Consider the following 19,800-nt stretch of genomic DNA (forward strand, 5'->3'; position numbering starts at 1 on the left):
TGTCTGATATGAGAATTGCTACTCCAGCTTTCTTTTGGTTTCCATTTGCATGGAATATCTTTTTCCATACCTTCACTTTCAGTCTGTAAGTGTCTCTAGGTCTGAAGTGGGTCTCTTGTAGACAGCATATATATATATGGGTCTTGTTTTTCTATCCATTCAGCCAGTCTGTGTCTTTTGGTGGGAGCATTTAATCCATTTACATTTAAGGTAATTATTGATATGTATGTTCCTATTACCATTTTCTTAATTGTTTTCTGTTTGTTATTGTAGGTCGTTTCCTTCTCTTGTGTTTCTTGCCTAGAGAAGATCGTTTAGCATTTGTTGTAAAGCTCTTTTGGTGGTACTGAACTCTCTCAGCTTTCTCTTGTCTGTAAAGGTTTTAATTTCTCCATCTAATCTGAATGAGATCCTTGCTGGGTAGAGTAATCTTGGTTGTAGGTTTTTCTCCTCATCACTTTAAATATGTCCTGCCAGTCCCTTCTGGCTTGTAGAGTTTCTGCTGAAAGATCAGCTGTTAACCTTATGGGGATTCCCTTGTGTGTTATTTGTTGTTTTTCCCTTGCTGCTTTTAATATGTCTTCTTTGTATTTAATTTTTGACAGTTTGATTAATATGTGTCTTGGCGGATTTCTCCTTGGATTTATCCTGTATGGGACTCTCCGTGCTTCCTGGACTTGATTAACTATTTCCTTTCCCATATTAGGGAAGTTTTCAACTATAATCTCTTCAAATATTTTCTCATCCCTTTCTTTTTCTCTTTTTCCTCTGGGACCCCTATAATTCAAATATTGTTTCATTTAATGTAGTCCCAGAGGTCTCTGAGACTGTCCTTAGTTGTTTTTATTTTTTTTTCTTTATTCTGCTTTGCAGTAGTTATTTCCACTATTTTATCTTCCAGGTCACTTGTCCATTCTTCTGCCTCAGTTATTCTGCTATTGATCCCTTCTAGAGTTTTTTTAATTTCATTTATTGTATTATTCATCATTGCTTTTTTCATCTTTATTTCTTCTAGGTCCTTGATAAATGTTTCTTGCATTTTCTCTATTGTATTTCCAAGATTTTGGATCATCTTTACTATCATTATTCTGAATTCTTTTTCAGGTAGACTGCCTATTTCCTCTTCATTTGTTAAGTCTGGTTGGTTTTTATCTAGCTCCTTCATCTGCTGTGTGTTTTTCTGTCTTCTCATTTTGCTTATCTTACTGTGTTGGGGTCTCCTTTTTGCAGGCTGCATGTTCATAGTTCCTGTTGTTTTTGGTGTCTATCCCCAGTGACTAAAATTGGTTCAGTGGGTTGTGTAGGCTTCTTGGTGGAGGGGACTAGTCCCTGTGTTCTGGTGGATGAGGCTGGATCTTGTCTTTCTGGTGGGCAGGTCCATGTGTTGTGGTGTGTTTTAGGGTGTCTGTAGACGTATTATGATTTTAGGCAGCCTCTCTGCTAATGGGTGGGGTTGTGTTCCTGTCTTGCTAGTTGTTTGGCATAGGGTGTCCAGCACTGTAGCTTGCTGATCGTTGAGTGAAGCTGGGTATTGGTTTTGATATGGAGATCTCTGGGAGATTTTTGCCATTCGATTTTACATGGAGCTGGGAGGTCTCTTGTGGACCAGTGTCCTGAAGTTGGCTCTCCCACCTCAGAGGCACAGCACTGACTCCTGGCTGCAGCACAAAGAGCCTTTCATCCACACGGCTCAGAATAAAAGAGAGAAAAAGTAGAAAGAAAGAAAGAAAGAAAGAAAGAGGATAAAGGAAAATAAAATAAAATAAGGTAAAATAAAATCAGTTATTAAAATAAAAAATAATTATTAAGAAAAAAAATTTTTTAGAAAGTAAAAAAAAGAAAACAAACGGATGGATAGAACCCTAGGACAAATGGTGAAAGCAAAGCTATACAGACAAAATCTCACATGGAAGCATACACATACACACTCAAAAAAAGAGGCAAAGGGGAAAAAATTATAAATCTTGCTCTCAAAGTCCACCTCCTCAATTTGGGATGATTCGTTGTCTATTCAGGTATTCCGCAAATGCAGGGTACCTCAAGTTGATTGTGGAGATTTAATCTGCTGCTCCTGAGGCTGCTGGGAGAGATTTCCCTTTCTCTTCTTTGTTCACACAGCTCCCGGGGTTCAGCTTTGGATTTGGCCCCGCCTATGCATGTAGGTCGCCGGAGGGCATCTGTTCTTCGCTCAGACAGGACGGGGTTAAAGAAGCCACTGATTTGGGGGCTCTGGCTCACTCAGGCCGGGGAGAGGGAGGGGTACGGAGTTTGGGGCCAGCTTGCGGCGGCAGAGGCTGGCATGATGTTACCCCAGCCTGAGGCGTGCCATGTGTTGTCCCGGGGATGTTGTCCCTGGATCCCGGGACCCTGGCAGTGGCGGGCTGCATAGGCTCCCCGGGAGGTGTGGACAGTGACCTGTGCTCGCACACAGGCTTCTTGGTGGTGGCAGCAGCAGCCTGAGCATCTCACGCCCATCTCTGGGGTCTGCGCTGTTAGCCGCGGCTCGCGCCCGTCTCTGGAGCCCCTTTAAGCAGCACTCTTAATCCCCTCTCCTCGCGCACCAGGAAACAAAGAGGGAAGAAAAAGTGTCTTGCCTCTTCGGCAGGTCCAGTCTTTTTCCCGGACTCCCTCCCGGCTGGACGTGGAGCACTAACCCCCAGCAGGCTGTGTTTGTGCCGCCAACCCCAGTCCGCTCCCTGCACTCCGACCGAAGCCCGGGCCTCAGCTCCCAGCTCCCTTCCACCCCGGCGGTGAGCAGACAAGCCTCTCGGGTGCTGGCCGGCACCGATCCTCTGTGCGGAAATCTCTCCTCTTTGCCCTCCGCACCCCTGTTGCTGTGCTCTCCTCCGCGGCTCCGAAGCTTCCCCCTCCGCCACCCACAGTCTCCGCCCGCGAAGGGGGTGGAAACCTTTCCTCCTTCACAGCTCCCTCCCACTTGTGCAGGTCCCGTCCCTATTCTTTTGTCTCTGTTTTTTCTGTTTTCTTTTGCCCTACCCAGGTACTTGGGGAGTTTCTTGCCTTTTGGGAGGGCTGAGGTCTTCCGCCAGTGTTCAGTAGGTGTTCTGTAGGAGTTGTTCCACATGTAGATGTATTTCTGATGTATCTGTGGGGAGGAAGTTGATCTCGTCTTACTCTTCTGCCGTCTTCCCCCTCTCCCCAAGAGTTTTAATTACAATCTGGGTATAGTAGAGAGGTGATAATAAACAACATCTCCCTTACACAGCTAATAATTGCAGAGAAAAAATGCACACATGGGTGCACGTATGTGTGTATGTGTGTCTCTGGTGTGGGGAAGAGGGAGAGAGAAAAAAGGGGGATAGGTAGGTACGTAGATGAATTTTGAACAACGTTGGATAAATTAGACAAATCTAGATATGTGGTAGACTTGCGGATAATTCTCCCAACCCCTGTCCCTGTCCTGGTCCTTCTCTGTTGGCAGAGCTGGCCCACCCTTGTAGGCTTATATACTTGCTTTCCCAGCTTCCCTTGCAGCTAGGACATTGGAATATAAACTTGACCGTGCCAATGGAAATGGAAAGGGAAAGTCTTTTGTAAGGTGTCAGGAAAGGTAATTCTCCGCAAATAAAAAGAGATGAAAAGCATAAAACACTCTTCTTTGGTGGTTGTGGCAGTGAGTGCACATGAAGTCTGGGATTTCTGAAGCCTTCTTGCAGTCATGAGAGATAGAGTTGATATGGGGAGGATAACAGAGGAGACCAATAGAAAGAATTTACTTGGGTCATAATAATACCTTCTTGACTTAGAACCAAATCTGAAACAACTCTGCCTCTGGAAATTTTTGTGTACAAAGTATTAGATGTATAAGTAATTTTAAGGTGGTTAATCTGTTAATTACAGCACAGTCAATTGACACAAGTGATCAATTCTTATCATATATATATACATACATATAAATGTGCATAGATGTGTGTGTGTATATATATATATATATATATATACCTACACACATTTATGTCAGTATGTATATGTGTGTGTATATATATATATATATATATATGTGTGTGTGTGTGTGTGTGTGTGCTTTTTCCTTCAGTATTATGTAACTCACTTTTCCAAACATTTAGACCAATCAGAATGAAGAGAGTGCAACTTAATCACTGTTTTTCAATTGACAGTATGTTCTAAAATGATTAAGTAATTACAGTTGAGTGGAGATACACTCAAGTATTTATGGAATTTTTCTACTTTATCACATATGTCCAGGACCTTCTGAAACTATGTGCCATCATTACATAGCCTTCTTTAGCAAAACACAGCTAAAGCTGAGTTCTTGTTTCCATGCTGTGATTTCAAGCTAAAGTATATTAGCTTATTTGAGGATTTTAAAAAACATGGGACGTTTATGACTCTTGGGCCCCAATGGACTTCTTTGGATCTGTTAGCATATTTGTGTGATTGTGTGTGAAACAGTTTTGCATTGTGTACCAGACCTATGTATAATATACCATTTACACTTGTTTTAAAATACAAAGTAGTTCCTATAATGTCCTGATCTGAATATATCATAGTACTTCTTTAGAGTAGAAAATAAACATATAACTGTAATAAAATGCAAAATAACTTTAAAATCATTGTCAGAACATAGTTATATGTGTATTCAAATGAAAATATTATTTAAAATTTAAACTATCAAGACCTAAAATTCCATTACATGTTTTTGTATATTAATACTATCTATGAACTCTTTCCTTGACCCATTCCAGCCAGTTTATGAGTATACACCATAAAGAGGATTAAAAGACTGTGACTCACTGTAGACTGATAAATCCTACCAACAATTCAAATCACACATTTAACTCATGGTGACTGGATAATTTTAACTTCATATGTAAAGGACAGCACATTCATTCATACAAATATTAAGTACATACACATAATAGAATTTTACTAAATTTATAATTATTTGACAATTATTTATAGAAGAGCATTGGATGTATATCATATATATCACTTTCCAGTTGCATTGTATTTTAAGAGATTAATTTACATTCCAAACTTTTATTTGCATGTGATCTGTTACAGATGGCCTCTAGCCATCCTTATCAAGAGATAAGCATTCTCAGCTCTTGTAAACTATGGTGAATGAATATCAATCTGTTTTCCCTCTTTATATAGACTATAATTCCAGACGGAAGCCTGCTGTTTATAAATCTGAATTTCTGCCAAAACAAAGATGTTGAAATTCATTTGGATACTATCTGTATGCAGTGGTATATATATATATATATATATATATATATATATATATATATATATATATAAAATTTTTTTTAACTTAAAAAAAAATTCCAGTATATAGTTTGGATGGGAAACCTGATGAAGTCATAGCAAAAAGCAAAAAGATGGTTAAAAATGAGTCTTCAAGTCCAAATGTCAAAATGAGTCTTCTAGATTCAACTGTCTCACAGCCATAAGGAAATTAAAATATACATATTTATTTTGCAAATGAAGAACAGAAATAAAGTAAATATTTTGAACTTGGTTTAAAGGGTTTTAACCTTATTCTTTTCAGATTTATTTATTTCTAAACTAAAATAACATTGATTTAAAATATACTGAATGGCATATGATCTTGAAATATTTTATTAGATATAGGGGGAAAAGCTGAAATGTATATCTTTACATTTGCTTTATCATTAACTTTACTGTAATCAACTTTATCATTAATAGAAACTGTTTGGTTTTGCTCACAGTGTGTTAACTTGTTCTAGAATAGTGCCCAGTATATAGTAAATAATAGATCTTTGCTATATGAATTAACTTTGAATGTTAGATTGCCATTACTGAAGGTTTAGGGAGGTCCTGGATAGGAGTTAACATATTGGAAGTATAGCTCATTTTCCCTTTAATCTCTCTCAGTCTATGCAAACAAACAAAGCATCAAGAGTAGTACATTAAGGTCATGTACCTTGGACCTACAAATCTATTTCATTACAAGAAAGAATATCATCTGTGAACAAATAATATACACATAAATATTTGCAAATATAGAAAATTACTACCATTCTAGCAGTGACTGACTCTGGCCTTATAACTTAGATGCCTGGGAGACTGCATTCATCCTTCTAATTAACTGAGACAATCCTTTTTAATTTTCTTTTATTCTTCACTAAAATCCTAGCATTTATTCATTAATTATTTTAAGGCATTATGTTACATTCAGTAGATGACAGAAAGGTAAATAACTTTGGCTACCCTTAAGAAGTCCATAATTAAAATGGAGATATGTGTACAAAAATAGTTATAATACTCAACACCATCTGTTATTAAGGAATTGCAAATGAGAATAATAATGAGATACTACTACACACTCCTAGAATATGGAATAAATCCAAAACACTGACAGCACCAAATACCGACAAGTATATGGAGCAACAGAAACTCTCATTCATTGTTGGTGGGAATGCAAAACAGTACAGCCACGTTGGAAGACAGTTTGCCAGTTTCTTACAAAACTAAACATTCTCTTACCCTTCAACCCATCAATTGTAAACTTTGGTATTTACCCAAGTTAGTTGAAAATTTATGTCCACACAAAACCCTGCACATGGATGTTTATAGCAGTTTATACATAATTCCCAGACTTGGAAGCCATCAAGCTATACTTCAGCAGGTGAATGGTAAATAAACTGTTGTACGCCCTGACAATGGAATATTATTCATCTCTATAGAGAATTGAGATGTCAAGCTATGAAATGACCTGGAGGAAACTTAAATGCACAATCCTAAGTGAAAGAAGCCAGACTGAAAAAGCTACATAATGTATGATTCCAGCAACATTCTGGAAAATGCAAAATTGTGGAGACAGTAAATGATGAGTGGGCTCTACAGGTTATAGAGGAGGGAGGGATGCATAGGTGGAGTACGGAAGATTCTTAGGGCATTGAGACTATTTTGTATTACACTATAATGATAAGTATATGTCACTATACATTTGTCTAAACCCATAGAGTGTACAACATCGAGAGTGAACCCTGATGTAAACTATGAACTCTGGATGACAAAGTAGTTTCATCGACTGTAGCAAATGTCCCACTCTGGTGGGCGATGTTGATAGTGGGTGAAGCTGTGCACGTGCGGAGTCAGGGAGTATATGGGAAATCTCTGTATCTTCCACGCAATTTTTCTGTGAACCTAAAACTGTTTTAAACTATAAATTACTTTTTAAAAATCTATATTAAAAAAGTAAGCAGTTTAGAAGCAAAATCCACGTGCTTTGGGGATTTTATAGAAGGTAGTTTTTTCCTGGTTAAGGAAATTTTTTCTGAAAAATGTTACCATGATGTATAGATAATATTTTATTAAGGGTAAGAGTTCAGTATTGCTCACAGAGAGGAATGGCAAGGGCAAAAACTCTGGCAGTTGTAGTATGAGTAAATGGCACATATAATTGACCCTTAACAATGTGGGGGTTTGGGGCACTTGACTCCATGCAGTTGAAAATCTTTGACTCCCCCAGAACTTAACTACTAGTAGCCTACTGTTGACTGGAGGTCTTACTGATAAAATAAGCAGTTGGTTAAGGCATATTTTGTGTGTTATATGTATTGCATACTGTATTCTTACAATAAAGTGAGCTAGAGAAAAGAAAATGTTGAGAAAATCATAAGGAAGAGAAAATACACTTACAGTACTGTATCATATTTATCCATAACCTAGGTTTATTTCCTCTGTTTATAAGATGAATCACCTATCAGTACCTACATCAGTATTATCTACAAGATACAAAACACTAGATGTCATACATATTACTAACAGTAGACATCAAAAATGAAAAGATAATATGAAAAAGAAATTGATATTTATTTACAGGTATAACGATTCATGCATTGGTAATGAAGGGGCAGAACTATGATTGTTTTATGGTAGCCTAGTGTAATACATATGATTGCTTCACAGTAGCCTATCCTGTACACTAATGAATGAATCATTATCAATTTTTATAGCATGCAATGTTTCAGTCATATTCATAGTACAGTATTGGAAACATCGTTACATTAAAAAAACTCCCTTACCTGTGATGATAGGCTGATATGAAGTTTCTCCAATTACGAGAGAGAAGCATACCATACAGTAATGTAATTATTTGAAAGCAAAGTTATGAAACAGAAAAATAACACATTATTAACTTTACATTAAATGTCACTCACCCTATGTGTTTGTAAGGATAGGCTATCTGCTTCAATAAAAGTTTTGCACACTATGTTGTACATGTACATTTTTGCATATTTATTGAAAAATTTAACCTGTAAGTGGACCCACACAGTTCAAACCCATGTTCAAGGGTCAACTGTAGTTTCATTGGACTGAAAAGTAGAGAACACTTAGTGGAATAATGAAAGCTAAGATTTGAAAGATAGACTTGTATAATTTTAAAGTTAGCTAGAATGTTTGTTTGATATACTCATTTTTCATTCTATAGGGAAAGAAGGAGACTTAGAATAGAATGTGTAATCATACACATTACTAATTGTGTTATCCTAGAGTAACACAATTAGTAATGGATAAGTTTGTTCACTTAATTCCTAATCCAAATTTTTGTTATTTTATGCCTTGGCAACTATAGAAGATCCTTGAATGTTAAAATAAGGAGTTTAGACTTTATTCAACTGGCTGTGTTTTTTGTTGCTGTTTTTGTTTTATTATGTTAGAGAGTGGCAAAATAGAACATGATCTTAAGAGCTATATGTTGGAAGTGAGCAGAATAGATTATGGACGAAGTGGAAAGACTCAAACATGAAAAATGGTCATTCTGATAGAGCAGACCTGAGTTACGGTAGTTGCAGTAGAACTGGAAAAGGCTTGGCATGAATTTGGGTATCAATTAAGTAACAATAGTCATTGTGCCATAACAATCTTGAAACCCTGATTGTGTAGAAGGGGCAGGACATGGATGTTGGGGTTGAACTATCAACTCTTTTATTATGCAGCTTTGGATTGTATTAGCTCTTCAAATAAGTCCATATTACAGTTGTAATTTAAACATAACTATAAATAAAATAAACAAGTTTTAAAAGGATAATAAGGCTTTAATATTGACAGTAGATATGGGAGAAAGAGGAAATAAAAAGCTGAGAAGGTGAGCCTCGATTACTAATGGAATAATGTGACAAGTGGCAGGGGGAAATGTGAGGCGCTTTTTATGTTATGTAGTACATAGTGATGAGTTTGTTTTGGAAATATTAAACTTGATAATTTTTACCACATAAGTGGAAATTTTCCAGCAGGGAAGTAGCAATAAGGGTTAGAAATTCAGAGAGGCCAAACTGGATTGAAAAGTCATGCTTACAAAAGTTGTCTCCTTGGAGTCAAAAGGATGTTAAGGCAAAGGAAGGGAAAGGACAAAATTTGAAATATACACATTAAGGACTGTGACCTTTTATTAGGCATATATTAGTTCTCTGCTGGTCTAGGTGTGTGGTAGTCAAAGGAATGGGTGAAAATCTTTGCGTTCAGGTAGCTAACCGATGAGTGTTTCTCAAAGCAAAATCTTTGACCTACTTTACGATCTGTCTGAGTATCAAATGGTCCAGAGGGGGAAAAGGATGAAACATTGCTTGAAATAGCTTTAATAAATATGAAATGCAGGATTAATTATGATATCATCATCAGATTACTTTCTCAATACACTCTCGATTGCGTTCTCCGTAATGGTTCATGACTATTATATCCTTGGTTGCTCAGGTACTGTGAGGGAAATATTGCTCACTTGGTCTTCGCTAACATTCGGTTAGCAAGGAGAAGGTCAGGTGCTTTCATGCTATTGTTTATATTTGTAAAATTTGCATATTATTTTATTGAGTTATAGCCCGAATTCACAAAAGTGGACCAGGGAAATAAGATGATTTGTCAAAGTATGAGACTAATGTAACTCACAGTAAAGTAAACAGAAGAGAAAATAAGTGGATTTACAAGTGTATTATTTCCACCAAGCAGCCCAAAAAGAAGAGTTACATAGAAAATATGATGATAAACATCTGAAAATTGGATTTTGACTCTGTATCTACTTACCCTCTTTCCCTGGCACCCTGGCAATAATGAAACTATCAAACAATGCTTGACATCATGAAAGTTTTCGCTTAAATTTCCAAAAAAAGGAAGCATAACGATCCCTTTGTAAAGCAGTCAAAACTGTCTTTCAGGGAAAGAGTAAAATAACACTTTTTGTAATAAAATGGATCAGTTTTTGTCATGAAAGGCTAAAAAGATTCTAAAAGTAAAGTGACATTTTTCAGAGCTGAAGATATCTTTGCCAAAACAAACATGCTTATTTCTGATCATGTTGTAAAGCTAGTTATAAGCCTATTTAACACAAAGGGGAAAATAATTTCTTTGATCAAATGACTGCTGGTTGTCACATCATATTAGGCATACAGTGTAAAGTAAAAATTGCTATCATGTATATGTTCTAGATAGATAGATGATATTATAGGTCTTTTGAGGTAGAGTAAGAGGAGCTCATGACAATTACCTTTATCTCCTTAGTGAAGAAGGAGATTGGGCCACGATTTGAGTGGCTTGATGATCTTAGGAAGGTAAATTGTATTTAAGGGTTATTCAAGAATTGATAGGTGCAGACTATAAACCTACACTAAAAAGTTAAAGAAAATGTAAAACTACTTGGGGGTATTGTAGGGAACTTCACGGGAAACAAGAAATTATCGTGGAGCACAGTCGAAGATAATAGAGCTGGGCCTCATTGGAGCAAGAAAGCTTGTTTTTCTTCCCCTTTGTGGGATTGCCTGGTGGCTTGGAAATGCTTGCCACTGCATGACTGTTCCATTCTGCTCTCTAAAGATTACCTTTTTTAGAAAGTAAGACTTTGCTAGTTATCTTCTGTGTCTTCAGTTTGCACATGGCACCGTGTTGGCTGCCTCAGTCTTTTGTTTCAAGTGCAATTTCTTGGGAACAGAGACTTTGGTCCAGTTAGGGACAGTTATGTGGTAAGGGTTTAGAGGACATCCTTTGCAGATTATCATTGGTTCTCTGCGAATCGGAGGTGAGCAATCAGACATCTCTAATATAGACAAAAGATGAAAATGATAAAGGTGAGTGTCTATGAGGACCACCTGAAATTCTTTTTCATAAAGGATGCTGTAGGGTGTGATTTAATAAATTTCTAGAGTAAATATAAGACCCCCAAACCAAGAGAGAAAATTGGGGGACTGTTGGAAGGCTGCTAGCATTTCTGCATGTCTTGTGAGTAGAGGCACTGACTGCCTTTGTTTGGAACTGTCTCTAAAGGATATTTGTAGAGTGAACAGGCTTGGACAAAAAAGATAATGTCTCCCCTTGGGGAAAAGGGTGGGTTTGCTGACTGTTCAGTATAATAAAGATGGTATCTTCCTCCAGGGCGAGGTCTAGGCTGACTTACTACCCATTATAAAAGATTCAGGTTCCCTGAGCTCGGGATTTCTTTCCTGTATGTATCCCACTATGTGTGCAGGTGACAACTGGCCTTTTTCTTGTTGCTCTGTGAGTCTTGTAACTTGGGGAACTGATGCAAGTGTTGGTACTCTGGCTACTACTATTCCTATAATGGCCAGTGGCCCTTTGTCACTAATGCAGGAGTCTTGTGTCTTCTGCCACCATCCATGAAACTGTGGCAGGCTGAATTAGCTTGCAAGTAGGGGAAAATCTCAGATCCTTCACAGTTCTTGACAGAATTATCCAGATTTTAAGATAGACATTGTGTTTTAATGGTTGCCTATGGGGGCCTAGGGTAAGGAGGCAAGTGAAACTGAAAAGTGGACTGATAATTGGGAAGATAGGAGAGTGTGAGGTAACCGAAAGTCTTAACTAGGGACAAAATAGAGAGTGAGTGTAGTGAGAGAGTGGGTGACAGGAGAGTAAGAAAATTTTGAACCCCTAATCTGGAGTACTGTGTAAGCTTCACAGAAGTTTCTACTTACTACCTTTGAATACTAACTTCTGGTTTCTCCAATTTCAATTTCACCAATTTATTGCTTGTATGTCTTCTTCACTTCTTGATTTATACAAACACTTGATTTCTAGTGGTTTATTTTTGTAAGTTATTTGACAGTGAACAGTTTGATTGCTCTCAGATATCCCATATGTAACCCATATGCCAACTAGAGATTCCCTTCTCCTAAGAGATTGGTTTGAGCCTCCCTCCATTATGAAATTTGAAAAGTCAAATGCTCTCCCACAAATTTCTGTGAATTAATGAGGGGATTTTTATTTCCACGTCACCTTTAGATCTGAATCCCTGTCTCCTCAGATTTCTTGCTATTTATTCTGTCCCTAGTGGCTCTTCCTTTATCATCAGACTGATGTCACTCAAACGTGAAACTCGGTCCCTTCCTTGAGTAGCACCTGCCCCACTCCATGTTCTCTGTCTTTGTTGTAGAGTTTACCATTATTTGGGGGAAGTGTCATAGTAATTCAAGCAACTCTTAAGTGTCAGTTATCCTCTTATAAGTGCTCTTAGATTCCTCTTTTGGTTACTTGCCCATCTTCTATCTTTTTTATTGATACATCTTTCTTAGAAACATAATTATAATGTGCTATTATATATAATATTTATGTATATACTGTATATACTTAATATATAATTTGTATATTATAACATTGTCATGGTAACAATAATAGTAACAATGTAAATTATTTTCTTATTCATAACAATTCAGCACTTACTCAAATTAGCTCTGAATTTCTCTTTGCAGTTAGAAGAGCTCAGTTGAAGCTTTAAATTCCTTGGCAGGGCTAATATGTTCAACGTTTAGACAAAAATTACTTTTCTCTCCAGGCCTAGTATGTATATATAAGCTTATGTGCTTGTATATGAATTGAGATAGAGTTCCTTTGCGTGATTACAATTACTTAATACTTTACATCTTTTACCAATTGCTTATTTTGTTTTTCTTCTAAGATATTATTTATTCATTTTTATTTGTATATTTTACTCACATAGAGTAACATTCTCTTTATGACATGCAGTTCTTTGGGTTTTGACAAAGGCATAGAGTTATGTAACCGCCACCACAACCATAAAATAGAATGGTTCCATTACACCTGAAACGCCCTCATTCTTTCCCTTTTTAAACAACTCCTGTCCCCACCCCCTACACCTGGCAACAACTGGTCCATTCCCTGTCCCTGTAGTTTTGCCTTTTACATGATATCATATGAGTGGCCTCACACAACATGTAGACTTCTGGCTCTGGTTCTTTCATTTAGCAAAATGAAATTGAGACTTATCCATGGTGTGTGAATCAACACTTTGTTCCTAGAAATCTCTGAGTACTATTTCTTTGAGTGAATATACCATAATTTATCCATTTACTTTATTGAAGGAAATCTGAGTGGTTTCCACTTTGGGTGATTATGAATACAGTTGCTGTAAACATTTGCATACAGGTTTTGGTGTGAATACGTTTTTATCTCTTGGATAAGTATCTAGGAATGCGAATGCAATGTTATATGATAGACGTATGTTTACTTTTATAAGACATTGACAAACTGTTTTCCAAAGTGACAGTACCATTTGCATTCCTGCTAGCAAAGTATAGAGTGCCAGTTGCTCCACTCCTAACTAATACTTGATGTTGTCAGGATTTTTGTTGTTGTTGTTATTCTAATAGCTATGTAGTAGTATCTCATTGTAGTTTTACTTTCCTTTGTCCTAATGAGTAGTGGTATTGAGCATCTTTTCCTATGTTTCCTTGAATCCACATATATTCTTTGATGAAGTGTTTGTTTAGATCATTACTCATTTATTTATTTATTTTTTATTTTTTAACATCTTTATTGGAGTATAATTGCTTTACACTGGTGTGTTAGTTGCTGCTTTATAACAAAGTAAATCAGCTATACATATACATATATCCCCATATCCCCTCCCTCTTGTGTCTCCCTCCCACCCTCCCTATCCCACCCCTCTAGGTGGTCAAAAGCAGAGCTGATCTCCCTGTGCTATGCGGCTGCTTCCCACTAGCTATCTATTTTACATTTGGTAGTGTATATATGTCCATGCCACTCTCTCACTTCGTCCCAGCCTACCCTTCCCCCTCCCTGTGTCCTCAAGTCCATTCTCTACATCTGTGTCTTTATTCCTGTCCTGCCCCTAGGTTCTTCAGACCTTTTTTTTTTTGGTTTCCATATATATGCATTAGCATATGGTATTTGTTTTTCTCTTTCTGACGTATTTCACTCTGTATGACAGTCTCTAGGTCCATCTACCTCGCTACAAATAACTCAATTTCATTTCTTTTTATGGCTGAATAATGTTTCATTGTATATATGTGCCACATCTTCTTTATCCATTCATCTGTCGATGGACACTTAGGTTGCTCATTACTCATTTATTAATTTGGGATATTTGTTTGCTTATTATTGAGTTTTTGAGAGTTGACTGTATATCCTAGATCCAAGTATTTTGTCAAAAATGTGATTTGCAGGGGCTTCCCTGGTGGCGCAGTGGTTGGGAGTCCACCTGCTGATGCAGGGGATGTGGGTTCGTGCCCCGGTCCGGGAGGATCCCACATGCCGCGGAGTGGCTGGGCCCGTGAACCATGGCCGCTGAGCCTGCGCGTCCAGAGCCTGTGCTCTGCGACGGGGGAGGCCGCAGCAGTGAGAGGCCCGCGTACGGCAAAAAAAAAAAAAAAAAAAAAAATGTGATTTGCAAATATTTTCTCCCAGTCTGTGTCTTGTCTTTACACATTTTAAACCGTATCTTTCACAGAACAGGTATTTTTCTATTTTGGTATATCTAATTTATCAGTTTTCCTTCCATGGATCATATTTTGGTACCATGCTGAAGGACTCTGCTTAAACTAAGGTTGAACAGATATGCTCTTTTTTAAGACTTACTCTCTACCTCCGTACATTCATAGCCTCCCACATTATCAGTATCACTCCCCAGTTTGGTCCTTAAAAAATGTTTACCAGGGATGAACCTACATTGACACCTCATAATCCCCCAAGGTCCATAATTTAACTTAGGAGTTGTACATTCTGTGGGTTTGGACAAATGTATAATGACAAATATCCATCATTATAATATCATGCAGAGTATTTCCACTGCTCTATTCATCTCTCTCCCCCAACCCCTGACATCCACTGATCTTTTCATTGTGTACATAGTTTTGCCTTTTCCAGAAAGTCATATGGTTGGAATCATACAGTATGTAGCCTTTTCAGATTGGCTTCTTTCACTTAGTAATATGCATTTAAACTCCCTAACCCCTGCTGATGTCTTTTCATGGCTTGATAGCTCATGCCTTTTTAGTGCTGAATGTATTTCATTGTCTGGTGTACCACAGTTTATTTATTCATTCACCTACTGAAGGACAGCTTGCTTGGTTCCAAGTTTTGGCAATTATGGACAAATCTGTTAACATCCACACACAGTGTTTTTGTGGGGGCATAATTTTTCACTCCTATGGGTACACATCAAGGAGTACTACTGCTGGATCATAGGTAAGAGTATGTTTAGTTTTGTAAGAAAAAGCCAAACTGTCTTCCAAGATGGCTGTACCATTTTGCATTCCTATAAGCGATGAATGAGGGTTTCTGTTGTTCCGTATCCTTGTCAGCATTTGATGTTGTCATTGTTCTGATCTTGGCCATTCTAATAGGTGTAGAGTTGTATCTCATTGTTTCAGTTTGCATTTTCCTGATGACATACGATGCAGAGCATCTTTTCATACGCTTGTTTGCCATCAGTATATCTTCTTAGGTGAGTGTCTGTTAAGGTATTGGCTCATGATTTAATCGAGTTGTTGTTTTTCTTATTGTTGAGTTTTAAGAGTTCTTTGTATATTTTGGATAATAGTCCTGTATCAGATGTGTCTGTTGCAAATCTTTTCTCTCAATCTGTGGCTTAGCTTATAATTCTCTTGATATTTTCTTTTGCAGAGAAGAAGTTTTAAATCTTAATGTAGCCCAGTTATAAATTATTTCCTTCATGGATTGTGCCAGTGGTGGTGTATCTGAAAAGGCATCATCATACCAGAAGCCATCTAGGTTTTCTCCTAGGAATTTCATAGCTTTGCATTTTACATTTAGGTCTGTGATCAATTTGGAATTAATTTTTGTGAAGAGTGTATGATCTGTGTCTAGATTCGTCATGTGAAAGTCCAATTGTTCCAGCACCATTTGTTAAAAAGACTGTCTGTTCTCCATTTTAGTACTTTTGCCCTTTTGCCAAAGATCAGTTAGGTATATTTATGGGGATGTATTTCTGGGCTCTATATTATGTTCCATTGTTCTGTTTGTCTATTCTTTTACCAATAGCACAATGTTTTGATTATTTCAGCTTTATAGTAAGTCTTGAAATCAGGTAGTGTCATTCCTCCAACTTTGTTTTTCTCCTTCAATGTTGTGTTGGCTCTTCTTGGTCATTTGCCTCTTCCCACAAACTTTAAAACAATTTGTCGCTATCCATAAAATAATTTGCTGGGATTTTGACTGGATGTGCCTTGAATCCATAGATCAAGTTGGGAAGAACTGACATCTTGACAATACTGAGTCTTCCTATCCAGGAACATAGAATATCTCTCCATTTATATAGTTCTTCTTTTATTTTATTCACCAGAGTTTTCTAGTTTTCCTTGGATAGATCATGTACATATTTTGTTAGGTTTATATCTAAGTATTTTATTTTTTGGTGCTAATGTAAATGATATTGTTTTTATTTCAAATCCACTTGTTCATTGCTAGGATATGGAAAATCAGTTGACTTTTTCATATTTAGCCTTTTATCCTGCACCCTTGTTATAACTGCTTATAAATCCCAGGAGTTTTTATTGTTGTTGTTGTTGATTCTTTTAGATTTTCTACACAGATGATCATGTCATCTGTGAACAAAGACAGTTTTATGTCTTCCTTCCCAATCTGTATATCTTTCATTGCCTTTTATAGCATTAGCAAGGACTTCCGGTACAATGTTTAAAGGAGTGGTGAGGGGGGAAAATCCTTACCTTGTACTTGTTCTCAGTGGGAAAGCTTTGAGTTTCTCACCATTAAATATGACATTCGCTGTAGTTTTTTTGTAAATAGTCTTTGTCAAGTTGAGAAAGCTCCTCTCTATTCCTAGTTTACTGAAAGTTTTTACCATTAATGTGTACTGGTTTTTGTCAAAAGCTTTTTCTGCATCTATTGATATGATCATGTGATTTTTTTTTTTCTTTTTTAAAAGTTTGTTGACATGATGGATTACCTTAGTTGATTAACCAACCTTGCATACCTGGATCAAATTCTACCAAGTCATGGGATTCTCCTGTGTTTTCTAGTAAGACATTTTATAGTTTTACATTTTACATTTATTATATGATCCATTTTGAGTTAATAAAGTATGAGGGGTGGGTTAAATTTTATGTGCTTTTCAGCTAATGGATGTCTATTGTTTTCTATCAAATTCATTTTATTAGGATTATAAGGTTAATTGAATTATTTAAAAATATGAGAAAGAGGAAGTTAAATTTAAAAAATAACCCTTAATCCCACCACCCCAAAATTGTCACTGTTAAACATTTTGGTGTGTTGCTTTCCACACTTTATTCTTTCTGCACTCAGTTTACAATAAATTGGGGAAGATATGAAACCATTCACAAATGTATTTTTGTATTGCTATTTTACTGATATAATTTATGTACCATAAAATTCACCCTTTTAACATGAACAATTTAGTGGTTTTAAGTATATTCACCAGGCTGTGCAACCGTCAGCACTACATAATTGCAGAATATATTCATCATCCTGAAAATAATTGCTCATATCCATTAGCATTCACTCTTCATTTCTCCCCCCTCCTAGCCCCTGAAAACTAATCAACTTAATTATCTCAATGGATTTGCCTATCCTGGAAATTTTATATAAATGGAATGATACAATATGTGGCCTTTATGTCAGCCTTCTTCCACTTAGTGTAATGTTTTCAAAGTTCAACCATGACATAGCATGAATTAGTACATCATTTCTTTTATGTATGAGTAATATTCCATTGTATGGATATGCCAAATTTTGTTTATACATTCTTTAGTTGATTGATACTTTGAGTAGTTTCTACTTTTGGCTATCATGAATAATTCTGCTATGAACGTTTGTGTACAAAATTTTGTGTGGACATATTATTCAATTCTCTTTGTTTTATACCCAGGAGGGGAATTCCTGGGTCATATGGTAACTCTAACTATTTTAGGAACTGCCAAGCTGTTTTCAAAATAGCTTTACCATTTAAATTCACACAGCAACGTTTGAGGTTTCCAAATTCTCCACATGTTAACCAACACTTGCTATTTCCCATTTTTAAAAATTATAGTCATCCTAGTGGATATGGAATAGTATCATCTTGTGGTTTGCATTTATCTAAATGACTAATCATGTTGAGCAGCATTTCATGTGCTTATTGACCATTTGTACAATATATTTTCTCTAGGGAAATGTCTATTCAAGTTCTTTGCCCATTTAAAAATTGTGTTGCCTGTTTATTGTAGAACTGTTAAGACTTCTTTATATATTCTGGAACTATATCCTTATCCAGTATATTATGAGCAAATATTTTCTTCCACTCTGTGATTTGGATTTTCACTTCTTTGATAGTGTTCTTTAACATGTAAAATTTTTAGTTTTGATACAGTCCAAATTACCTCTCTTTTCTTTGGTTGATTATGCTGTAGGTGTCATATTAATAAATTGTCACCTAAAGCAGGGTGATAAAGATTTGCACCTATGTTTTCTTCTAAGAATACTGTAACTTTAGCTCTAACATTTAGGTTATTGATTGATTTTGAGTTACATTTTGGATATGGTATGAGAGAGGCATCCAGTTCAGTCTTTTGCACATGCATATCCAGTTGTCCTAGCACCATTTGTCAAAAACTATTCTTTGCTTTACTGAATTTCCTTGGCACCCTTGTCAAAACCATGTGACTATGGATGTATGATTTACTTATGAGTGCTCAATTCTACTCCATTGATCTACATGTCTATCTTTATGGTAGTAGCATGCTGTCTTGATTATTGTACTTTTGTAGTATGTCTTGACATCAAGAAGAGTGACTTCTATAACTTTCTTTTTTGTAGATGGGTTTAGTTTTTCTGAGTCTTGCATCTCCAATGAATTTTAGGATCAACTTGCCAATTTCTTTTTTTTAACCTTTTATTTTTTTGTTGAAGTATAGTTGATGTACAATATTATATAAGTTACAGGTGTACAATATAGTGATTAACACTTTTTCAAGGTTATAATCCATTTATAGTTATTATAAAATATTAGCTATATTCCCCATGTTGTACAACATATCCTTGTAGCTTATTTTATACATAATAGTTTGTACCTCTTAAAAAAAGGCGTTGGAATTTTGATATAATTGTGTTGAATCTGTAGATTAATTTGGGGAATATTGGTATCATACCAATATTAAGTCTTCTAATCTTGGAACTTGGGATGTCTATTTATTTGTATTTTTTAAAATCAGCTTTATGAGGTAAATTGACATATAAAATTGTAAGATACTTAGAGCGTACACTGTGGTGATCGGATATACATGATGAGAAGATTCCTCCCATCTAGATAATTAACACATACATCAGCTTTCTCTCTTTTTTTTGGTGAAAAAATTTAAGTTCTATTCTCTTAGCAAATTTCAATGATATGGTACAGTGTCATCAACTGTAGTCACCATGTTTTGCATTAGATCTTCAGATCTTATTCATATTATAGCTGAAAGTTTGTACCCTTTATGCAGCCTCCCTGCCAACCACTTTTCTACTCTCTGTTTCTATGATTTTTGACTATCTTTTTAGATTCCACAT

General features: G+C 36.3%; 1 protein-coding gene across 5 annotated transcripts in view; it reads left to right on the top strand.

Moving 5' to 3' along the window:
- The window catches only part of NOL4 (nucleolar protein 4), a 400,768-nt gene that overhangs the window by 43,498 nt on the left and 337,470 nt on the right, over positions 1-19,800 (top strand). The gene's annotated exons all lie outside the window — the stretch shown is intronic.

This window comes from Orcinus orca, chromosome 15 (assembly GCF_937001465.1).
Source record: "Orcinus orca chromosome 15, mOrcOrc1.1, whole genome shotgun sequence".
Classification (NCBI taxonomy): domain Eukaryota; kingdom Metazoa; phylum Chordata; class Mammalia; order Artiodactyla; family Delphinidae; genus Orcinus; species Orcinus orca.